The sequence below is a fragment of the Pan troglodytes genome, chromosome 21, assembly GCF_028858775.2.
Source record: "Pan troglodytes isolate AG18354 chromosome 21, NHGRI_mPanTro3-v2.0_pri, whole genome shotgun sequence".
Taxonomy (NCBI): Eukaryota; Metazoa; Chordata; class Mammalia; order Primates; family Hominidae; genus Pan; species Pan troglodytes.
In genome coordinates, this window is record NC_072419.2 from 56,074,858 (window position 1) to 56,095,626 (window position 20,769).

A 20,769-nucleotide genomic window follows, 5' to 3' on the forward strand; every position below is an offset into this window, starting at 1 on the left:
TGCAGTGAGCCGAGATTGCACCACTGTACTCCAGCCTGGGTGACAGAGCAAGATTCTGTCTCAACAGAAACAAACAAACAAAAACAAATATACCTTCTGAGTTTTTCAAAAAAGAGACAACAATAGCAGTTACCTTTTATGGATCATCTCAGAGTCAGTTGTTTTGGTCAAAGATTGCAAATGATCCCTTAATTTGTGTTCTTGTCTTCTCTCTCCTAGTAAGAGTATACCTGATTTTTAGCTTGGCACATGGCTTCCCATGGCTTTACTACCTATCTCAGCCTTCCTTGCAGCTAGGGGTAGCCACATGACTAACTTATAGCCAGTGAAGAACTGTTCCCCGACATGCCCACATGGCTCATGTCAACCCCAGCATTACATCATTTGTTTAACCTCTCAGTTTCTCTGTCTTGGAAATAGGGATTTAAATATTTATTTAAGCCAGGTGTGGCTGAGGTGAGAGGATCACTTGAGGCCAGGAGTTCGAGACCAGCCTGGGCCACACAGTGAGACCCCTGCCTTTACAAAACAATTTTTTAAAAAAATTAGCTGGGCATGGTGGCGTGTGCCTGTAGCCCCAGCTACTCAGGAGGCTGAGGTGGGAGGATTACTTAAGCCTGAGAGGTTGAGGCTGCAGTGAGCCTTGATTGTGCCATTGTGCTGCAGCCTGGATGACAGAGTAAGACCCCATCTCAACATATGTGTATACATCTATCTATCTATCTATCTATCTATAGCTATATCTGTCTCATCTCTCTCTCTCTCTGTCTATATATATATATATATATATATATATAAATATGTTCTTTTTTTTAAATTTAACAAAAGCAGGAAGTAGACAGACACAGTGGGTGGTTCATGCCAGTAATCCCAGCACTTTGGGAGGCCAAGGCGGGAGGATTGATTGAAGCCAGAAGTTTGAGACCAGCCTGGGCAATATAGTGAGACCCCTAACTCTACAGAAAGTTTTAAAAAAAAAATCAGCTGGGTGTGGTGGTATATGCCTGTAGTCCCAGCTTCTTCACATCACTGCACTCCAGCCTGGGCAATAGAGCATAACCCTGTCTCTTAAAAACAAAAAACAGGAATATATGTATTAGAGTCACCTTGAGTGTGGATTGGGAGAAGAAGCTAGGACAGGAAGGACACTAATGGGTTTGTGTTGGGTAAACAAACCCTGTTTATTGGGAGACCACCTGCTCCAGAAGAAAAGACACCAGGTGAAGACAGGAAGCTGGGTGCTGCTAACTGAATGAGCTGGGACAAGGCCCTTCCCTTACCTAGGGATAGATAATAAAAAATATTTTATTGTATATTTTTAAGGTAGTAGTTCCTTGTCTGCAGAGTGGGGATTTAGATTACATCTATCCTTTTGGTTTTGTCTACTCACTATGAATTCCCCTATCATAACAGCATCCTAATTTCTCTGGGAGCCCCCTTCTTTACTCCCTGTCCATGTGAAAGGCATGCAGCACTAATTTTATCCTTGGTTCCAGGAAGGCCAAATGCTCCATGCTGGCCAATCAGCACCCCTCATTTCTCTGCCCATAGGGATTGGCTCAGAAATGGGCACCTGCCCCAAGTGGACCAGTGAGTTATCCCTCAGGTTTTTACTGGGATTGTTTTGCTTCTGCTGCGCTAGGCTGGTGTGAAGAGGGTCTGAAGCTCAAAGGTAGCCACCATTGTGAGAGTGAGAGAAAGACTGAGCCCTGATAACTTATGAACCCCTGAATCCAGCTGTACCTGAAGGCAGCCACATATTCCTGAACATGTTATTCTCCATGAGTCAATATGGTTCCTCTTTGTTGTTTTTTTGTTTTTTGTTTTTGAAATGGAGTCTCGCTGTCACCCAGGCTAGAGTGCAGTGGCACCATCTCAGCTCACTGCAACCTCCACCTCCCGGGTTCAAGCAATTCTCCTGCTTCAGCTTCCTGAGTAGCTGGGACTATGGGCACGTATCACCACGCCCAGCTAACTTTTTTGAATTTTTAGTAGCAACAGGATTTTGTCATGTTGGCCAGGCTGGTCTGGAACTCCTGACCTCAAGTGATCCACCTGTCTTGGCCTCCCAAAGTGCTGGGATTACAGGCATGAGCCACTGCGCCCATCCTCAATATGGTTCCTCTTTGGACTTAAGTCACTGTAGCAGATGACGTGGCTTCTGTGTCCATATCCCCTTGGCATTCATCCTTTTGACCCACAGTGAGTGGATGGCTTCAAATTTCCACGCCTATGTTTGCAGCCTGAGGGCTTTGCTCTCATATACACTCTGCATACACAGTCTGAGAATGCTGGGGGCTTCACCCTCCCCTACAAGCAGCCCTTAACCAATGAGTGACAGGGGCTGGTGGATAAATGTCCCCACTCCCTTGCCCTTCACCTGGATAATTCTGAGGTGTATTGCACTCTGTGTCCCACAGTTCCCCAGCAGGGTTGAGCCCCAGCTGCCCAGAGTGATAACCTGCTCAGTAACTTACCTTCTATTGGCTTCTTTCCCTTCCCTGTCCTACTTCCCTCCCCGACCAGAGCTTCCTGGGATCATTTCTCAAGTAAACAATTTAATATCTGCACACAAATCCTTGTCTCAGATCTGCTTCTGCAGGAAACCAACCTAAACGTTTCATAAGATTGGTTTTCTGTCACGCACAGCTAAAGCTGCTCTGGCAGACGCATGGTTCAAGAATTCTTTTAAAATATTTGCCTCATAACTGTATTTTTCCAGCCTGCTTTTCAGCTCAAAGGAAGTATATGCACTGTGAGTTGACTTATCAGTGTGCATAGCAGAAAGGGACCCAGTAAGAGAAAGCCCCCTGAGAGGCCCTGGGACAGGTGAGTGATCCACCCTGGCTGCCTCCTCTCCACCTCATTCTCACACACTAACCTTTCCCAAGCCTTTTCATTCCAAGGCTCCTAGCCAGCGCCCCCCACCTGCCTTAGGAGATAACCCCAGTTCCTTCCTCGGATTCTTTCATCTGCAAGGCCTCAGTGTTCTTGTCTGGCCAGTGATAAGGACATTCAACGTCATTTTCCTGTCCCTGACCTTTGAAAGAACCCTACCCATCCGGGGCCTGTGATGTAGACTCAGACTGAGATGTTCCATCTTGGGGATATAATCAGTGGGAAAGAGAGAGATTCCTAAGAGGTCATCATTCATTCATTCATTCATTCATTCAACAAATATTTATGGAGTGCTTGGGCAAGGAATTCTAAATTGCAGAGTCAACTAGAGCCAGCTTAAGCAGATAAGGATTTTTTTTTTTTTTTCTAAGATGGAGTCTTGTTGCCCAGGCTGGACTGCAGTGGCACAATCTCGGCTCACTGCAACCTCCCTCTCCAGGGCTCAAGTGATTCTCCTGCCTCAGCCTCCCAAGTAGCTGGGATTACAGGTATGCACCACCACGCCTGGCTAATTTTTTGTATTTTTAGTAGAGATGGGGTTTCACCATGTTAGCCAGGCTGGTCTCAAACTCCTGGCCTCAAGTGATCCACCTGCCTCGGCCTTCCAAAGTGCTGGAATTATAGGCATAAGCCACCGTGCCTGGCCCACAAAGGGATTTATGAAAGGTAGGAAGTACTCTAGATGTTAAATAGCCACAAACGGTGCAGCCAGGAGCATCGATGCCAGGAGCAACACTCACCTTCACTGTTGAACTGTTCTAATCAGAATATCACTGCTGCTGCTGCCCCCCTCTCCCCAAACTCAGGACCTAGGTAGCTAGAGACAGGCTGCTAGAATTGCCGCATGCTTCCCCAGAAGGACCAGATACCTCTCCCACTGTGCTTGCCAGAAGACTCCACCACTTGGCATCCTTCTGCTTGCTTCTGTCTCCAAGGCTTACTAGGGGAACCCAGATCACATAAGGCACTCTTGCTGCAAAGAAATCTCAGAATGTAGTTTTTCTCTGTCTGGCCTTTACAGTACAGGAGGTCACATTAAAGGGGAATGGGATAGGTGAGTGAGCCAATCTGTAGTATCTGCCATAGGCTCACAACAATGATAAAGTCAGGGCTGGGCACAGTGGCTCATGCCTGTAATCTCAGCACTTTGGGAGACCAATGTGGGAGGCTCCCTTGAGGCCAGGAGTTTGAGACCAGCCTAGGTAACAGTGGGAGACCACTCCATCTCTACCAAAAAGAAAAAAATTAAGTGGTGGTGTGTGCCTGTAGTCCCGGGCTGAGGAGGGAGGATTGCTTAAGCCCAGGAGTTCGAGGCTACAGTGAGCTACGATCGCACCACTGTACTCCAGCCTGAGCGACAGAGCAAGACCCTGCTCTAAAAAAGAAAAATTAAAATAAAAAAATTTTAATGATAAAATCAGAAGAGTCCCCTGCTTTCCAGGAGCTCACCATTGAGAGGAGGATATCAACACCAAGCAATTCCAGGAGGGAGAGCATTCCAAAAGGGAAATTATAGACAGTTACACACACATAGACCAAGAAAACTCAACCTATTCTAACAGGACCTCCTGAAACAGGTGCCGTTGTACATGATGTGTGAAGGTGTTTAGAGGCTAACCAGGCAAAAGAAGGGCAAGAGGGAACAGCACTTCAGGCAAGGGAAAATCTCATATGCAAAGGTCCAGTGGCAGGGAAGGTGAGGGGTGCAGGAGGAAGTGAGAGAAGGCCACTTCTCTCTGACTGGAGAACAGAGAACAAGGGGAACAGAGGGAAGGAAGAGGGGCGGTAAGGGAATAGACCATGACCTTGTGGTCCATGATGTGGAATTCAAACTGTCTCCTAAGGCCAGTGGTGACCACTGAAGGCTTATGAGTAAGGCAGTGACATAATAGCAACTGCTACTATTTATTTATTTATTATTTTGAGACGGAGTTTCACTCTTGCTACCCAGGCTGGAGTGCAATGGTGTGATCTTGGCTCACTACAACCTCTGCCTCCCAGTTCAAGCGATTCTCCTGCCTCAGCCTCCCAAGTAGCTAGGATTACAGGAGCCTGCCACCACGCCCAGCTAATTTTTTGTATTTTTAGTAGAGATGGGGTTTCGCCATGTTGGCCAATCTGGCCTTGAACTCCTGACCTCAGGTAATCCCCCCACCGTGGCCTCCCAAAGTGCTGGGATTACAGGTGTGAGCCACCGTGCCCTGCCTGCTGATATTTATTGACCACTTATTCAGTGCCAGACTTTTTTCTAAGCTGCTAACATGTATCATTTAGTATGTATTTGCAACAACCCTGTAATTAAGGTTCTCCAGACCACGAGCAAATTACTCAGCCATTCTGTGCCTCAGTTTCCTCATATGCACAATGGGAGTAATCATAGAACCTACCACAAAGAGTTAGTATGAGGGTTACAATGAGTGCTTGGCACATGGGAAATGCTGTGTATGTATTAGCTTTTGCTACTATTATTCCCATTTTATAGATGAAAAAGCTGAAGCCCAGAGAGATGAATCAGTTTGTCTGAGGTCACACAGCTAATGCTAATAAGGCATAGAATGAACAGGACAGGTGTGGGTGGAAGTGCTGGTGGGCGTGGAGAAGCCACATCTTCATCCTAGGAGTGATGGAAGTGTGGACCACCCATTGGGACCCATGTGGCCAGCCTCTGTTCTGACTGGTCAGTGCCTAGGTCATGCCAGTTCTTAAATATTTCATTATCACCCCGTTATTACCACATATATGACATTGTTTTGTGGATTTAATATTTACACAAATGGTATCATACTAAATGTTAACTTCTGCAAGTTCCTTTTCTCACTCAACATTATTGTATGTTTAAGATCTGTTTAGATCTAGTTCATTCATTTTATTTTCTTTTTTAGAGATGGGGTGTCACTATGCTGGCCAGTCTGGTCTTGAAATCCTGGGCTTAAGTGATCCTCCCACCTCGGCTTCCCAAAATGTTGGGATGACAGGCGTGAGCCACCGTGCCCAGCCATTCATTCATTGTTTTTTTTTTTTTTTTTTTTTTTTTTGAGACAGAGTCTCGCTCTGTCACCCAGGCTGGAGTGCAGTGGCTCACTGCAACCTCTGCCTCCTGGGTTCAAGCGATTCTGCCTCAGCCTCCTGAGTAGCTGGGACTACAGGCACATGGCACCACACCTGGCTAATTTTGTATTTTTAATAGAGAAGGGGTTTTGCCATGTTGGCCAGGCTAGTCTCAAACTCCTGACCTCTCAGCTGATCCACCTGCCTTGGCCTCCCAAAGTGTTGGGATTACAGGCGCGAGCCACGCCATTCATTGATTTTAATTGCTCACTAGTATTCCTTTACAGGAACACGTCATGGTCTCCTTGCCCACTATCCCATGGATGCCTATTTAGTCCACTGCACTTTGGACCCATTGTAGGCAAAGCTGCCACACCCAACTTTGCATATGTTGGAGCTTCTCTAGGGTGAATACCAGGAAGTGGGATCACTGGTCTCAGAGTTCATACGTTTCAACTGCCAAGCAGCAGTGCATGAAGAGTTCTTGTTTCTGCACTTCCTTACCGATGAAAATAATACCACTACCCCACATGACACTTACTATATACCAGGCATCTTTCTAAACATCTAACATGAAATAACTCATTTAACCTCTCAAAAAACTTTGAGGTGAGGTACTATCATCATCTCCACTAGATAGATGGAGAATGAAGACACAGAGAGGGCAAATAACTAGCCCAAGGTCACTCAGCTAGGAATAGTAGAGCATGGCATGAACCCAGAGAGGCTGGTTCCAGAGCCTGGGCTGTTCATCACTCTTGTAGGCCTTGGAATTTTCTGGTTTTCAAGTTGCTGCCAGTTTATGGCTGTGAAATGTCTCTAAGTGCTTTAAGTTGCATTGCCTGCTTAGAAGGGACCTTGAGGACCTTTCCATCCATTTTTTGGCCAATCCAGCATCCTCTTCAGAAAAATGCCTCTTTCTAGCCTTGGCTGTCCCTGAGTTTCTGATCTTTTCTGCAAGTATGCCTGGAGGCCAGGACTTGGGGCGGGGCCTGGCACAGTGAGGGCACTTGGTAAAAATGTACCAGATTCACCAGGCGTGGTGGCTCATGCCTGTAATCTCAGCATTTTGGAAGGCTGAAGCAGGCAGACTGCTTGAGCCCAGGAGTTCAAAACCAGACTGGTCAGTGTAGTGAGACCCTATCTCTACAAAATAAAAATTAAAAATTAGCTGGGCGTGGTGGCACATGCTTGTAGTCCCAGCTACTCAAGAGGCCTCTGAGATGGGAGGATGGCTTGAGCCCAAGAGGTCGAGGCTGCTGTGAGCTACGATTGCACCACAGCACTCCAGCCTGAGTGACAGGGCAAGACCTTGTCTTTGGGAAAAAAAAAAAGTGTTCACTTTGGCAGCGCATATACTAAAATTGGAACAATACAGAGATTAGCATGGCCCCTGTGCAAGAATGACATATAAATTTGTGAGGTGTTCGATATACAAAAGAAAAAAGAAAAAAAAGTGCCAGACTGACTGGTGGTGTCTTTCACGTCTTTCACCCTCTCTTCCTCCTGGGAGGCCAATGCTGATGAATAAAGCTTCTGCTTAAGTCACTGGCCCACATCTGTGCTGTGCTGGGCACGCACAGTGGCCCTTTTGCCTCAAGCTCATTTCCTCTTCTGTTATCTGACCCTAATCTAGTTCATGATCTGACCTCATCTCCTTCGACTCTCCTTGTCTCTTGTTTCTCATGAACCCCACTGGCTGTCCTCCTGTCTCTTCAGTGGCCAAGTTCATTTCTACCTCAGGACTTTTGCATGTGCTGTTTCCTCTGCCTGGAACACTCTTCCCGTAGTGGCTCCAACTCATCCTTCAGGCCTCAACTCAAATGCCACCTCCTCAGAGAGACTTTCCTGATCACTCTGTTTAGAAGAAACAGAGGCATGAAGAGATTGAGCATAGTTGTCAAAAATTGTACAGCTGGTTTATTGATGAGATTTTTGAATTATGTTATCTTATTATGTGCCTATATTTCTAAATTTTTTCTACAGTGGTGATGTATTCCCTGTGTGAATTTTTTAAACCTCAAATTTAGGCTGGACATTGAGGCTCATGACTATAATCCCAGCACTTTGGGAGGCTGAGGCAATAGGATCGCTTGAGCTCAGGAGTTCAAGACCAGCCTGGGCAACATAGTGAGACCCCATCTCTACAAACGATTTTAAAATTAGCCAGGAATGGTGGCATGCACCTGTAGTCCCAGGTACTGAGGAAGAAGAGGTGGGAGGATGTCTTGAGGCTAAGAGTTGGAGGCTGGAGTGAGCTATGATCACACCACTGCACTCCGGCTGGGATAATAGAGCAAGACTGACTCTTAAAAAAAAAAAACAGGCCAGGCGTGGTGGCTCACGCCTGTAATCCCAGCACTTTGGGAGGCTGAGGTGGGCAGATCACGAGGTCAGGAGATCGAGACCAACTTGGCTAACACGGTGAAACCCCGTCTCTACTAAAAATATTTAAAAATTAGCCAGGTGTGGTGGCGGGCACCTGTAGTCCCAGCTGCTCAGGAGGCTGAGGCAGGAGAATGGTGTGAACCCAGGAGGTGGAGCTTGCAGTGAGCTGAGATCGCGCCACTGCACTCCACCCTGGGCAACAGAGCGAGATTCCGTCTCAAAACAAAAACAAAACAAAACAAACAAAAAAAGCAAAAAAGAAAGACCTCAATTGTTGTTGTTGTTGTTGTTTTGAGATGGAGTCTTGCTCTGTTGCCTAGGCTGGAGTGCAGTGGCACGATCTTGGTTTACTGCAACCTCCGCCTCCCAGGTTCAAGCAATTCTCCTGCCTCCGCCTCGAGAGTAGCTGGGATTACAGGTGCCCGTCACCATGCCTGGCTAATTTTTGTGTTTTTAGTAGAAACAGGGTTTCTCCCTGTTGGCCAGGCTGGTCTCAAACTCCTGACCTCAGGTGATCCGCCCACCTTGGCCTCACAAAGTTCTGGGATTACAGGTGTGAGCCACCACACCCAGCCAAGACCTCAAATTTAAAATGAATTAAGAGCCAATCCTGAGAGAATACGAATGAGTGTCTGGGGCTCTGTTTCTCAAGCCTCCTGGGTCAGGATAAGATCATAGCATTCTTCATCCTCCGTGATTTCCTTACTGCCCACTTTCCCACGCCTTTCCATCTGACGATCGTCCCTCTTGGCTCTGAATCAGAAGGCTGAAAGCAAAGCGTAGGTCCACAATCCTCTCTGATAATCAGCCTCGCCTTCCCTACAGATGTTTCTCATTGCAAAATGGGAATAATGCCAGGTGTGGTAGCTCACACCTGTAATCCCAACACTTTGGGAGGCCGAGGAGGGAGGATCACTTGAGGTCAGGACTTCAAGACCAGCCTAGCCAACATGGTGGAGCCCCATCTCTACTAAAAATACAAAAATTAGTTAGGTGTGGTGGCGTGCACCTATAATCCCAGCTACTTGGGAGGCTGAGACAGGAGAATCACTTGAACCTGGGAGGTGGAGGTTGCAGTGAGCTGAGATTGTGCCACTGCACTCCAGCCTGGGTGACAGAGGGAGACTCCATCTCAGAAACAAAAGGGATAATAAAAGACCTACTTCACAGGGATTCAGCATGATGGGGCTGAAAGACATTTGGCGGAAGGAAGACTATTGCTGTGTGGGAACCGTACTGTGTGGTGAGTTTGGAGTCAGATAAACTCTGGATCAAAGGCCAGCTCACTGTGTGATCTCAGGCAACTCAATCTCTGAGCCTCACTCTCTCTGTAAAATAAGGACAATAAAAATACCTACTGAGTTATTTAGAATGCCTTTCACCAGAAAGAAGTGGGTAATAAAACTCAAGCGTGCTTTACTGGAACAGGCTCCCCTGGCTCCCCACACAGGACACTTCTAGGACTGGGGAGCAGGAGATCCAGCAGCCTAGTGATCTCATCCTGGAGCCAGGCTTTTTCCATGTCTCCGTCCACAGTGTTGGTTTCATCCTCAGGCTGGTCCTCCTCGTGATCGCAGGATGACTGCCAGGAGCTATCAGGGCCACGGGCATCCTCTTTCATGTCTGGTAGGAAAATAGATTCACTTCCAGGCCATCTTCCTGGAAGAGTGAGGAAGAACTTTCCCAGAAGCGTCTGGCAAACTTCTCTCCACTTCTCATTAGCCTGAGGTAGGTCAGAGGCCCATTCCGAAACCAAACTCTGGCAAAAAGATGCAAGTCTCATGATTGGCTTAGACTCATTGGTTCCAGTGCCTGTGGCTGGGCTGGGATGGAGGTCGAGGAGTCAGTCAACAACATTGTCCTCTCTACCTGCCTCAAACGGTTACTGGGAGAAGAAAATGAGATCATGCTTGCAAAGCTTAGCATACAGTAGGCGCTCAACTAATAATAGCTCTTATTACTATTACAGGCTAAGTATCCCTCATCCGAAATGCTTGGGACCAGAAGTGTGTCAGAATTCAGATTGTTTTGGATTTTGGAATATTTGCATTATATTTACCAGTTGAGCATTCCTAATCTGAAAATATGAAATCCAAAATGCTCCAGTGAGCATTTCTGTTGAGCATTACATCAATGCTCAAAAAGTTTGGGATTTTGGCACATTTCAGATTTCAGATTTTCAGATTAGGGATACTCAACCATATTATTATTATTTTCTTTTTTGAGACAAGGTCTTGCTGTGTCTCCCAGGCTGAGTACAGCAGTGCGATCTTGGTTCACTACAGCCTCAACTTCCCAGGCTGAAGTGATCCTCCTGCCTCAGCCTCCCGAGTAGCTACCTGGGACCGCAGGTGCCACCACACCAGGCTAATTTTGTTTAGTTTTTGTAGAGAGGAAGTCTCACTATGTTTGCCAGGCTGGTCTTGAACTCCTGGACTGAAGCGATCCTCCTGCCTGGGCCTCCCAAAGTGCTGGGATTACAGACATGAGCCACCGCACCCAGGCTTCAACAGTATTCTGATTATTATCAACATCACCATCATCCTTTGGGGGCTTTGATGTCAGGCAGGCTCTGATCAAATCCCAGTTTCTCCACTTCTTAGCTGTGTGGCCTTATGCAAGTTGCTGAGCTTCAGTTCCACCCTGCAAAATGGGAATGATAAGTGCTCCTATCTCTTGTCATTACTGTATGGCAATAGTTAATGCTCCGTATGTGCCGATAATGCATTCCTTTGGCCTTCCCATTAGGAATTTGGGTGGCCTTTTCCTGCCCTCAGTAGATGTGATTCAGGTGAGGGAGACTCTCCCTTCTATTCCAGAAGTGGGCACATTCTCCTCACTTGAATTCCTGAATCCCTCAGGTCGATATGATTGGTTCAGGGAGCCAGAGAAAGAGAGTCTGTCTATCCTCTAGAATTGCTGGCTGGAAAAGTGGAAGCTAGGAGCTGCGGGAAACCATCTTGGGGAGAGCTGGCTCGAAGTGGAGCCAACAAGAGAGGAAGCAGAGATGAGAGATGGAGAGAGGCAGAGGACTGTTGACTCTGTTGAGCTCCTGGATCCAGCCATGCCTGAATCGGATTTACCACTGGACTTTTCATTATGTGAGCCAATAAATTCCCTTTTTTTTGTAGAAGAAGCCAGTTTGAGGCGGGGGTTCTGTCACTTGCAGTGATGTGTGTGGAGTCTAGTCCAGACCAGGCAGGATGGGGAATTAGAAAAGGAGATAGTCCTCTGAGGGCAGAATTATGCCTACCTAAATCAGCTTGGTATTCCAAGAGTTTTGCCCAGGCCAATGCATAGAATGGAACTCCAGAAGTATTAGGAGTTAAAAGCATAAATAGGCTGGGCCTATTTGTGCCCTATAATCCCAGTACTTTGGGAGGCCTAGGTGGGAGGTTCGCTTGAGTCCAGGAGTTCAAGAGCAACGACAACAGCCTGAACAACACAGTGAGACCCCATCTCTGCAAAAACAAAAATAAAAAATTAGCTGCGAATGGTGGTGTGCACCTGTAGTCCCAGCTACTGGGGAGGCTGAGGTAGGAGGATCGCTTGAGCCCAGGAGTTTGAGGTTGCAGTGAGCCACTGCACTCTAGTCCGGGTGACTGAGCAAAACCTCATCTCTAAAAGTAAAAAAAATAAAAATAAGAACACAAATAGAGTCTAGTGAGTATCCCTCCAGACTTCTTCTCTGTGCTTAAATAGTCATATACAAACACAGAAGAATATTTTTACAAAAATGGAAGCACACTCTACATTTTCAGTTCAAACACTCCCTCCCCAGTGACCACCCCATCTGAAGTGGCTCCATCTCCATCATGCTTTCTTGCATGCTAGCATTTTTCATTCCCTAAATTAACTTATTCAGAGCAGACATTTTTCTCTGTTTGCCACTGCTGTGTCATCAGTACCTTTCACAACTGGCCAAGTATCCAATACACATTTGTTGAGTAAGTATCACTCTGTAGTTTGTGTGTTTGTTTTAACTTGTAGCGAAGTAGACATGGATCTGCTTTGACCTTTGAGACGAATGCATGGAGATCTATTGATCGGATGGGCCACGTTTGTTTCCCACACTTCGTTGAAAAATTGGGGGTGAAAAAAACTGGGAGTGAAAAAATGGCCAAACCAAAAGAAGGGTGAGTCATTCCCTCCTACCCCAAAATACAGAGGAGAGGGTGAAGAAGGAGGACCGCCCCTCCTCGCTCCAATAAAGCCTTTAACAGGCCCATCCTGATTTACAGGGAGCGGGCTTGGTTTCCTGTTCAAGAATTTCCAAGGCGAAAACAATCCTCAAACACATGAAAATGAGGTTGGGCAAATAACTCATTGATGGTCTCAACGCTGGAGGGCAAAGTTGTTTATTAAGCTCCCGACCCTCAAAGGGAATTACTCACATTTTTTTCTTGATTATAAAAGTAGTATTCCAGCCTGGGCAACAAGAGCGAGACTCCATCTCAAAAAAAAAAAAAAGTATTGGCTCATCACTATGAAAAAGCATTTTCAGAGAATACAGAAAAGTGTGAGGAATAGAATAAAAAACAGTCATAATTTTGGAGCATTTTGTAAGTTAGCCCATAGATTTTTTAAATGCATACACGTGTACTTAATTCTAAAGTGAACCTGTGCTATCTTTTTATTTAACAGTAATCCTAAGATTTATTGAGTATGTACAATGCATATGCTAGTTGCTCTCTGTGTATTAATCCATTTTATATTTACAGTAGTCCTGTGTGATAAGCACTATTATTAACTCAATTTTATAGATGGGGAAACTGAGGCAGAGAGTGGTTAAGTGATTTACCCAAGATCACACAAGGTGGCCAAGCTGGAATTCAGAAACAAGTAATCTGGCTTCAAGGCCCATGACGTTAACTGTTATACTACATTGCTAAGGCAGAGCAGAGACCCCTCCCAAGTTAATACCCATAGATATGAGTCATCCTTTTTAGTGCCTGCACTTATTCTTCTATTACTAGATAATTGGGTTTTTTCTAGTTTCCCCCTCCTAGGAAACAGAGAGAAACTTCCCTTTTGGGCTTTAAATTAGACAAGAAAATATGCGGTTAGATGTCACCACAACTTGTACTTCTTTTTTTTTTTTTTTTTTTTGAGACAGGGCTCGCTCCGTCACCCAGGCTGGAGTGCAGTGGTGCGATCACAGCTCACTGCAGCTTTGACCTCCCAGGCTCAATCTATTCTCCCGCCTCAATCTATTCTCCCACTTCAGCCTTCTGAGTAGTTGGGACTACAAGTGCACACCACCGTGCCTGACTATTTATTTTTCTTTTCTGTAGACATGGGGTCTCACTGTGTTGCCCAGGCTAACAACTGCTATTTCTAACCCAGGAGAAGCAATGAAGGGCTCAGCCCTACTTTGAAGCAATCGCCCCATTATGCACATATATATTGACTGGGGGAGGTTATTTTATTTAAGAAACATCCATGAAGTACTTATGTGCCAGGCAGACATGGCTTCAAGAATTTCTGAATAGGCTGGGCACGGTGGCTCATGCCTGTAATCCCAACACTTTGGGAGGCCGAGGCGGGCGGATCACGAGGTCAGGAATTCGAGACCAGCCTGGCCAACATGGTGAAACCCCGTCCCTACTAAAAATACAAAAACTTAGCTGGGCGTGGTGGTGGGCGCCTGTAATTCCAGCTACTTGGGAGGCTGAGGCAGGAGAATTGCTTGAACCCAGGAGGCAGAGGTTGCAGTGCAGTGATCCGAGGTCACGCCATTGCACTCCAGCCTGGGCAACAAGAGTGAAACTCTGTCTTAAAAAAAGAAAAAAAAAAGAAAAGAAAAAAGAACTTCTGAATATTAGCTCACTTCACCCAAAAATAATACTCTGAAATACATACCAGGGAAACTGGGGCACAAGGGGGTTAACTTGCCCAACATGACAGAGGCAGTAAGTGGCAGTGCTGAGATCTGAACCCCGGAAGCTTGGCTCCAGTGTCTGGGTTCTTAACTCCCAATCAGCCTCTCTGTCTACCCCTTGGCCCAAGAGAGCTGGCCCGCCCTGGGGTACTCAAAGCAAACCCACTTTCAGCTGAGGACTGAAGGCAGCAAGGTGAATATATCTATTTTTCCTTTTAAGTGATACTCATATATTAGCTCACAGTTCTGTAGGTCCTAAGCTCATGCAGGCTCTGCTGTGTTATACGTTCAGGGCATCACATGGCTGAAGCAGAGATGTCAGCTCACTGGAGTCCTCATCTGGAGGCTATGGGAGGAATTGGACTCTTTTCAGATTGTTGGCAGAATTCAGTTCCTTGCAGTTGTAGAACTGAAGCCCCCATTTCCTTACTTGCGATTCTCTCTGCAACTAGAAGCTTCCTGCATTCCTTGTCCTGTGGCCCCTTCTTTTTTTTTTTTTTTTGAGACGCGTCTCGCTCTGTTGCCCAGGCTGGAGTGCAGTGGCGCGATCTCGGCTCACTGCAAGCTCCGCCTCCCGGGTTCACGCCATTCTCCTGCCTCAGCCTCCCGAGTGAGTGGTGCCCGCCACCACGCCCAGCTAATTTTTTTTTTTTTTTTTTGTAGTAGAGACGGGGTTTCACCATGTTAGCCAGAATGGTCTTGATCTCCTGACCTCGTGATCCACCCATCTCGGCCTCCCAAAGTGCTGGGATTACAGGCATGAGCCACCGCGCCCAGCCTATATCTTTTTATTTATGGCAAATATTTTAACTGTCCCACAGATTTGTCTTGAATAAGAAGCAAAGAGACGGGAAAACCCCTTAGAAACAGGTGTGTAATGGGACTTTTCTTTTGTTTCCGTTTTGGTTAAGGGCTCCGTGCTGAGGTACTGTGGCTCTCTCTAGAGACAGCTAAATGTCTGCTGAGTTAGAAAAGGGGAGACTTCCCCAAACCGTCTATGAACCCTTAGCCCATCACCTGTCTTGAGGGTGTACCGGGAAGACTTGAGGATTACTGAGGGGAAAATAGAGGTTATGGAGAAAGTTTCCCCTTCATTGAAAATGCCTGGGCCGGGTGCGGTGGCTCACGCCTGTAATCCCAGAACTTTGGGAGGCCGAGGCGGGTGGATCACCTGAGATTAGGAGTTCGTGACCAGCCTGGCCAACGTGGTGAAACCCCATCTCTACTAAAAATACAAAAAATTAGCTGGGCATGGTGGTAGGCGCCTGTAATGCCAGCCACTTGGGAGGCTGAGGCAAGGAGAACCCAGGAGGCAGAGATTGTGGTGAGCCAAGATCGCGCCATTGCACTCCAGCCTGGGCAACAAGAGTGAAACTCCATCTCAAAAAAAAAAAAAGTTTGCAAAAATAAAAAAATAAAAAATAAATAAAGGGCCGGGGACAGTGGCTCACTCCTATAATCTCAGCACTTTGGATGACAGAGGCTGGCAGATCCCTTGAGCCAAAGAGTTCAAGACCAGCCTGAACAACATGGCGAAAACCCGCCTCTACAAAAAAATACAAAAATTAGCCAGGCACAGTGGTTGTGCCTGTAGTCTCAGCTACTTGGGAGGCTGAGGTGGGAGGATCACCTGAGCCCAGGAGGTTGAGGCCAAAGTGAGCAGTGATTGCACCACTGTACTCCAGCCTGGGTAACAGAGTGAGAACCTGTCTCAAAAATAAAATACAATAAATAAAAATTAGAAGAAGAAATAATTGAAAATTCTGAAAAACATAAAATAAAAAAGACAGTTTCCTTGGAGTTTTCTGTGCTACTGTGGACATAGTACATAGTAGGTGCTTAATCCATACTTAATGATTTATGTCAGGTGCTAGTCTAGGTACTAGACCCCCTGTGAGCCTAATGGGGATGACAGGTCACAAGGAAGTAAATTTGAAAAAGAAACAACATTGTTCTAAGTGAAAGAAGCCAGTCATAAAATGCCACAGATTTTATTCCACTTACATGAAATGTTCAGAATCCGTAAATCCATAGAGACAGAAAATAAAGTAATGATTGCCAGGGGATGGGGCAGCAGGGAGTGACTGCTGATAGGTGCAGAGGTTCTTGTTGGGGTGCCAGAAATGTTTGGGAATCAGACAGTTGTGATGGTTGCGTAACACAGTGAATACACTAAATCCCACTGAATTGCACATGTAAAAATGAAGTTTTTGTTATATGAGTTATATTTCAATATTTATTTAATTTAATTTAATTAATTAATTTATTTTTTGAGACAGTCTTACTCTGTCACCCAGACTGGAATGCGGTGGTACGATCTCGGCTCATTGCAATCTCCACCTCCCAAGTTCAAGTGATTCTCGTGCTTCAGCCTCCCAAGCAGCTGGGATTACAGGTGTGCACCAATACACCTGGCTAATTTTTGTATTTGTAGTAGAGATGGGGTTTTGCCATGTTGGCCAGGTTGGTCTCGAACTCCTGACCTCAAATGATCCGCCTGCTTTGGCCTCCCAAAGTGTTGGGATCACAGGCATGAGCCACCGTGCCGGGGCCATATTTCAATAATAATTTCAAATATGTTTTTTTAAAAAGGACAAAACAGAGTAACTTCACATAATAGGTACCATGAGGACAAGAGAGTGAAATGCTGGAAGATGCAGTGGCTGGCTGGGGCAGGTGGGAGACGGCCTCAGTCAGGTTGCTTCCATTGTATGGGATCTGAATTATGACTAGGAGGCAGCTCTATGTATATCTAGAAGGTGATAGACAAAGGAACAGCAAGTGCAAAGGTCCTGAGGTGGGGAGGAGCATGGCATGTTCAAGGAGCAGATAAGTGAGTTGGGATGCAGGGGAAAAGGGACAAGAGACCCCTTCAGGGAAAGGGAGCTGACCAAACAGGGCCTTGCAGACTGCCAAGAGGAGTTTGGGTTTTGTTTGCAGTAAAATGGGGAGCCGTGGGATGATTTTGAGCAGAAGAGTAACATGATCTGATACATACTTCAAAAAGACTGCTTGGGCCAGGCACCGTGGCTCATGTCTATAATCCCAGCACTTTGGGAGGCTGAGGTGGGAGAATCACTTGATTGAGCCCAGGAGTTCAAGATCAGCCTAGGCAACATAGCAAGACCCCGTTTCTACAAAAAATAAAATAAAACAAAAAATTAGCCAGGAACGGTGGCACATGCCTGTAATCCCAGTTACTTGGGAGGCTGAGGTAGGAGGATGGCTTGAGCCAGAGAGGTTGAGGCTGCAGGGAGCTGTGATCCCACAACTGCACTGTAGCCTGGGGACAGAATGAGACCCTGTCTCTCAAAAAAAAAAAAAAAAAAAAAAAAAAGACTGCTTGCACTGTCATTGTAAGGTAAATACAGCTACAGACATACAGATATTTTGGTCAAAGATAAACCACAAATACAATGGTGGTGTCATGAGGTTATAATATGATACTTTTACTGTGCCTTTTTTGTGTTTAGATATGTTTAGACACACAAAATCTTGCCATTGTGTTACCATTGCCTGGAGTACCCAGTACAGTAACATGCCGTACGGGTGTGTAGCCTACGAGCAATAGGCCATACCATAAAAGCCTGGGTGTGTCATAGGCAACATCATCTGGGTTTGAAGAAGTCTGCTCTAGGATGTTCGCACATCAAGATCGCCTGACCACACGTTTCTCACAATGGATTCCTGTCCTTAGGTGATGCATGACTGTGGTAGGCAGGTAGGAGTAGAAGCAGAAAATGTAAGTAAATCCGTTTGACACTGTGCTTGTGACCTGCAACACTCAGTTACTGCCAGTCATCTTTCATAAACTAGAAACAAGCCAGCTTGTCATATTTATTTCAATACAGAAAGTCAAGGCCGTGGGTATTTTAATCTTTCTGTCTTGATGCTGCCTCACCTCCCTGTTCTGAGTCACCAGCCCTGTGGATTCTTCCTCCTCCACCCTCACCCGCTTTGTGTCCTCCACACTGTCCCCACCCTAAGACCTGATGACCGATAGAAACACTTGCATCCTTGGCTTACCTTTTTTCTTTCCCCCTTTAAAAAATATCATAGTTTTGGCTGGGTGCAGTGGCTCACGCCTGTCATTCCAGCACTTTGGGAGGCCGAGGCAGGAGGATCACTTGCACCCAGGAGTCTGAGGCCAGCCTGGGCAACATAGTGACACACTGTCTCTATTTTTATTTTGTATTTATTTATTTATTTATTTTTGAGACAGAGTCTCGCTGTATTGCCAGGCTGGAGTGCAGTGGCATGATCTCGGCTCACTGCAACCTCTGCCTCCCAGATTCAAACAATTCTCCTGCCTCAGCCTCCCAAGTAGCTGGGACTACAGGTGCACACCACCATGCCCGGCTAATTTTTGTATTTTTAGTGGAGACGGGGTTTCAACATGTTGGCCAGGATGGTCTCAATCTCTTGACCTCATGATCCACCTGCTGCAGCCTCCCAAAGTGCTGGGATTACAGGCGTGAGCCACCGCACCTCGCCTATTTTAATTTTTTTAAAAAAATCATATTTTAGTACCTGTAGTCCCAGCTACTTGGGAGGCTGAGGCAGGAGAATTGCTTGAATCTGGGAGGCAGAGGTTTCAGTGAGCCAAGATCACGCCACTGCACTCCAGCCTGGCAATAGAGCGAGACTCCGTCTCAAAAATAAATAAATAAATACAAAATAAAAATAGAGACAGTGTGTCACTATGTTGCCCAGGCTGGCCTCAGACTCCTGGGTGCAAGTGATCCTCCTGCCTCGGCCTCCCAAAGTGCTGGAATGACAGGCGTGAGCCACTGCACCCAGCCAAAACTATGATATTTTTTAAAGGGGGAAAGAAAAAAGGTAAGCCAAGGATGCAAGTGTTTCTATCGGTCATCAGGTCTTAGGGTGGGGACAGTGTGGAGGACACAAAGCGGGTGAGGGTGGAGGAGGAAGAATCCACAGGGCTGGTGACTCAGAACAGGGAGGTGAGGCAGCATCAAGACAGAAAGATCAAAATACCCACGGCCTTGACTTTCTGTATTGAAATAAATATGACAAGCTGGTCTGTTTCTAGTTTATGAAAGATGACTGGCAGTCACTGAGTGTTGCAGGTCACAAGCACAGTGTCAAAGGGATTTACTTACATTTCAAATGACGTGTCATTTGCAGAAAAAAAATATTAAAAATACAAATAAGCAAAAGGAAAAACAATATCCATGACCCACAATTGAGAAATAACCATTATCGAAACAATATTTCAATATGTTACTCCTGTCCTTTTTTATTTCTTGGTTTAAATTTTATTTGTATTGAGGTCATACATGCACATAAATTGAAGAGTCAAATTTTCTAAAAATAGGAATCCCCACTTCACTCTCTCCTCTCATTTCTGCCTCCCCAAAGATAATCACTTTGAGCTGATTTTTTGGGTATTTAACTCCATGTCTTGGAATAACATGCTTCTATCGCCACTTCTTAGTTTTTCTGTTTTCAGTAAAATCTGCTTTCCCACTCTGGGCAATAAGGGTTCTGCCCTCTTTCCCTCCCCTCACCTGCCCAGCCCATGCAGAGACCCTTCCCATCCTTTATTCTCTCAATATAGTTATATGGTTATTCTTGTGAGATTGACATTTACAGTCTACATTATTGTGACTATGTAAATGCCATTCACAGCTGAGCTCCGTGGTAAACTATGATGACCTTTACTTTTCTCCTTTTCTGCAACTTTTCATTTTTCTTTTCTTTTTTTTTTTTTTTGAGATGGAGTCGCCCTCTGTCGCCCAGGCTGGAGTGCAGTGGTGCGATCTAGGCTCAAGGCAACCTCCACCTCCCAGGTTCAAGTGATTCTTCTGCCTCAGCCTCCCAAGTAGTTGAGATTACAGGTGTGTGCCACCACGCCCGGCCAAAACTATGATTTTTTTTTTTAAAGGGAGAAAGAAAAAAAGTAAGCCAAGGAAGCAAGTGTTTCTATCGGTCACCAAGTCTTAGGGTGGGGACAGTGGGGAGGACACAAGGCGGGTGAGGGTGAAGGAGGTTTTGAACTCCTGACCTCAGGTGATCTACCTACCTCGGCCTCCCAAAGTGCTGGGATTACAGCTGTGAGTCACCATGCATGGCCTGGAATCTGGATTTTTTTCACAAACTTTCTCAGAGAATTACACCTGACTCCACTGAATTCTACAAGCCCAGATTTTCTATTTTTGCTTAGTAATTCTAGTGCCTGTTACGTGCTAAGTGGCCAGGGCCAGATTAAAATGTTAGCATCCAAAGGTATTAAAGAAATTATGCCCCACTCGTTCCCATGTATAAATCAATATGAAATGATAATAAATAGCAAAAATACATGAAGAGGGCTGGGTGTGGTGGCTCACGCCTGTAGTCCCAGCACTATGGGAGGCCAAGGCGAGCAGATCACCTGAGGTCGGGAGTTCGAGACCAGCCTGACCAACGTGGAGAAACCCCATCTGTACTAAAAATACAAAATTAGCCGGGTGTGGTGGCATATGCCTGTAATCCCAGCTACTCAGGAGGCTGAGGCAGGAGAATCACTTGAACCCAGGAGGTGGAGGTTGCAG

General features: G+C 46.0%; 1 long non-coding RNA gene and 1 other non-coding gene across 3 annotated transcripts; one reads left to right on the forward strand and one right to left on the reverse strand.

Annotated features, from left to right (window-relative positions):
* The first annotated feature begins 7,280 nt into the window (after positions 1–7,280).
* Positions 7,281–7,384, forward strand: LOC112206628 (U6 spliceosomal RNA). Its single transcript, XR_002941036.1, has one exon. It is a non-coding gene; the product is annotated as a U6 spliceosomal RNA (small nuclear RNA).
* Positions 7,385–9,726: 2,342 nt separating this feature from the next.
* Positions 9,727–14,767, reverse strand: LOC134809185 (uncharacterized). Of its 2 annotated transcripts, XR_010154282.1 has the most exons (4): positions 14,646–14,767; positions 14,458–14,561; positions 12,729–12,787; positions 9,728–10,977 (listed from the first exon to the last, which is right to left on the reverse strand). It is a non-coding gene; the product is annotated as an uncharacterized LOC134809185 (long non-coding RNA). The 2 variants fall into 2 exon arrangements; XR_010154281.1 differs by lacking the exon at positions 12,729–12,787 and having other exon boundaries at positions 9,727–10,977.
* Positions 14,768–20,769: the final 6,002 nt, after the last annotated feature.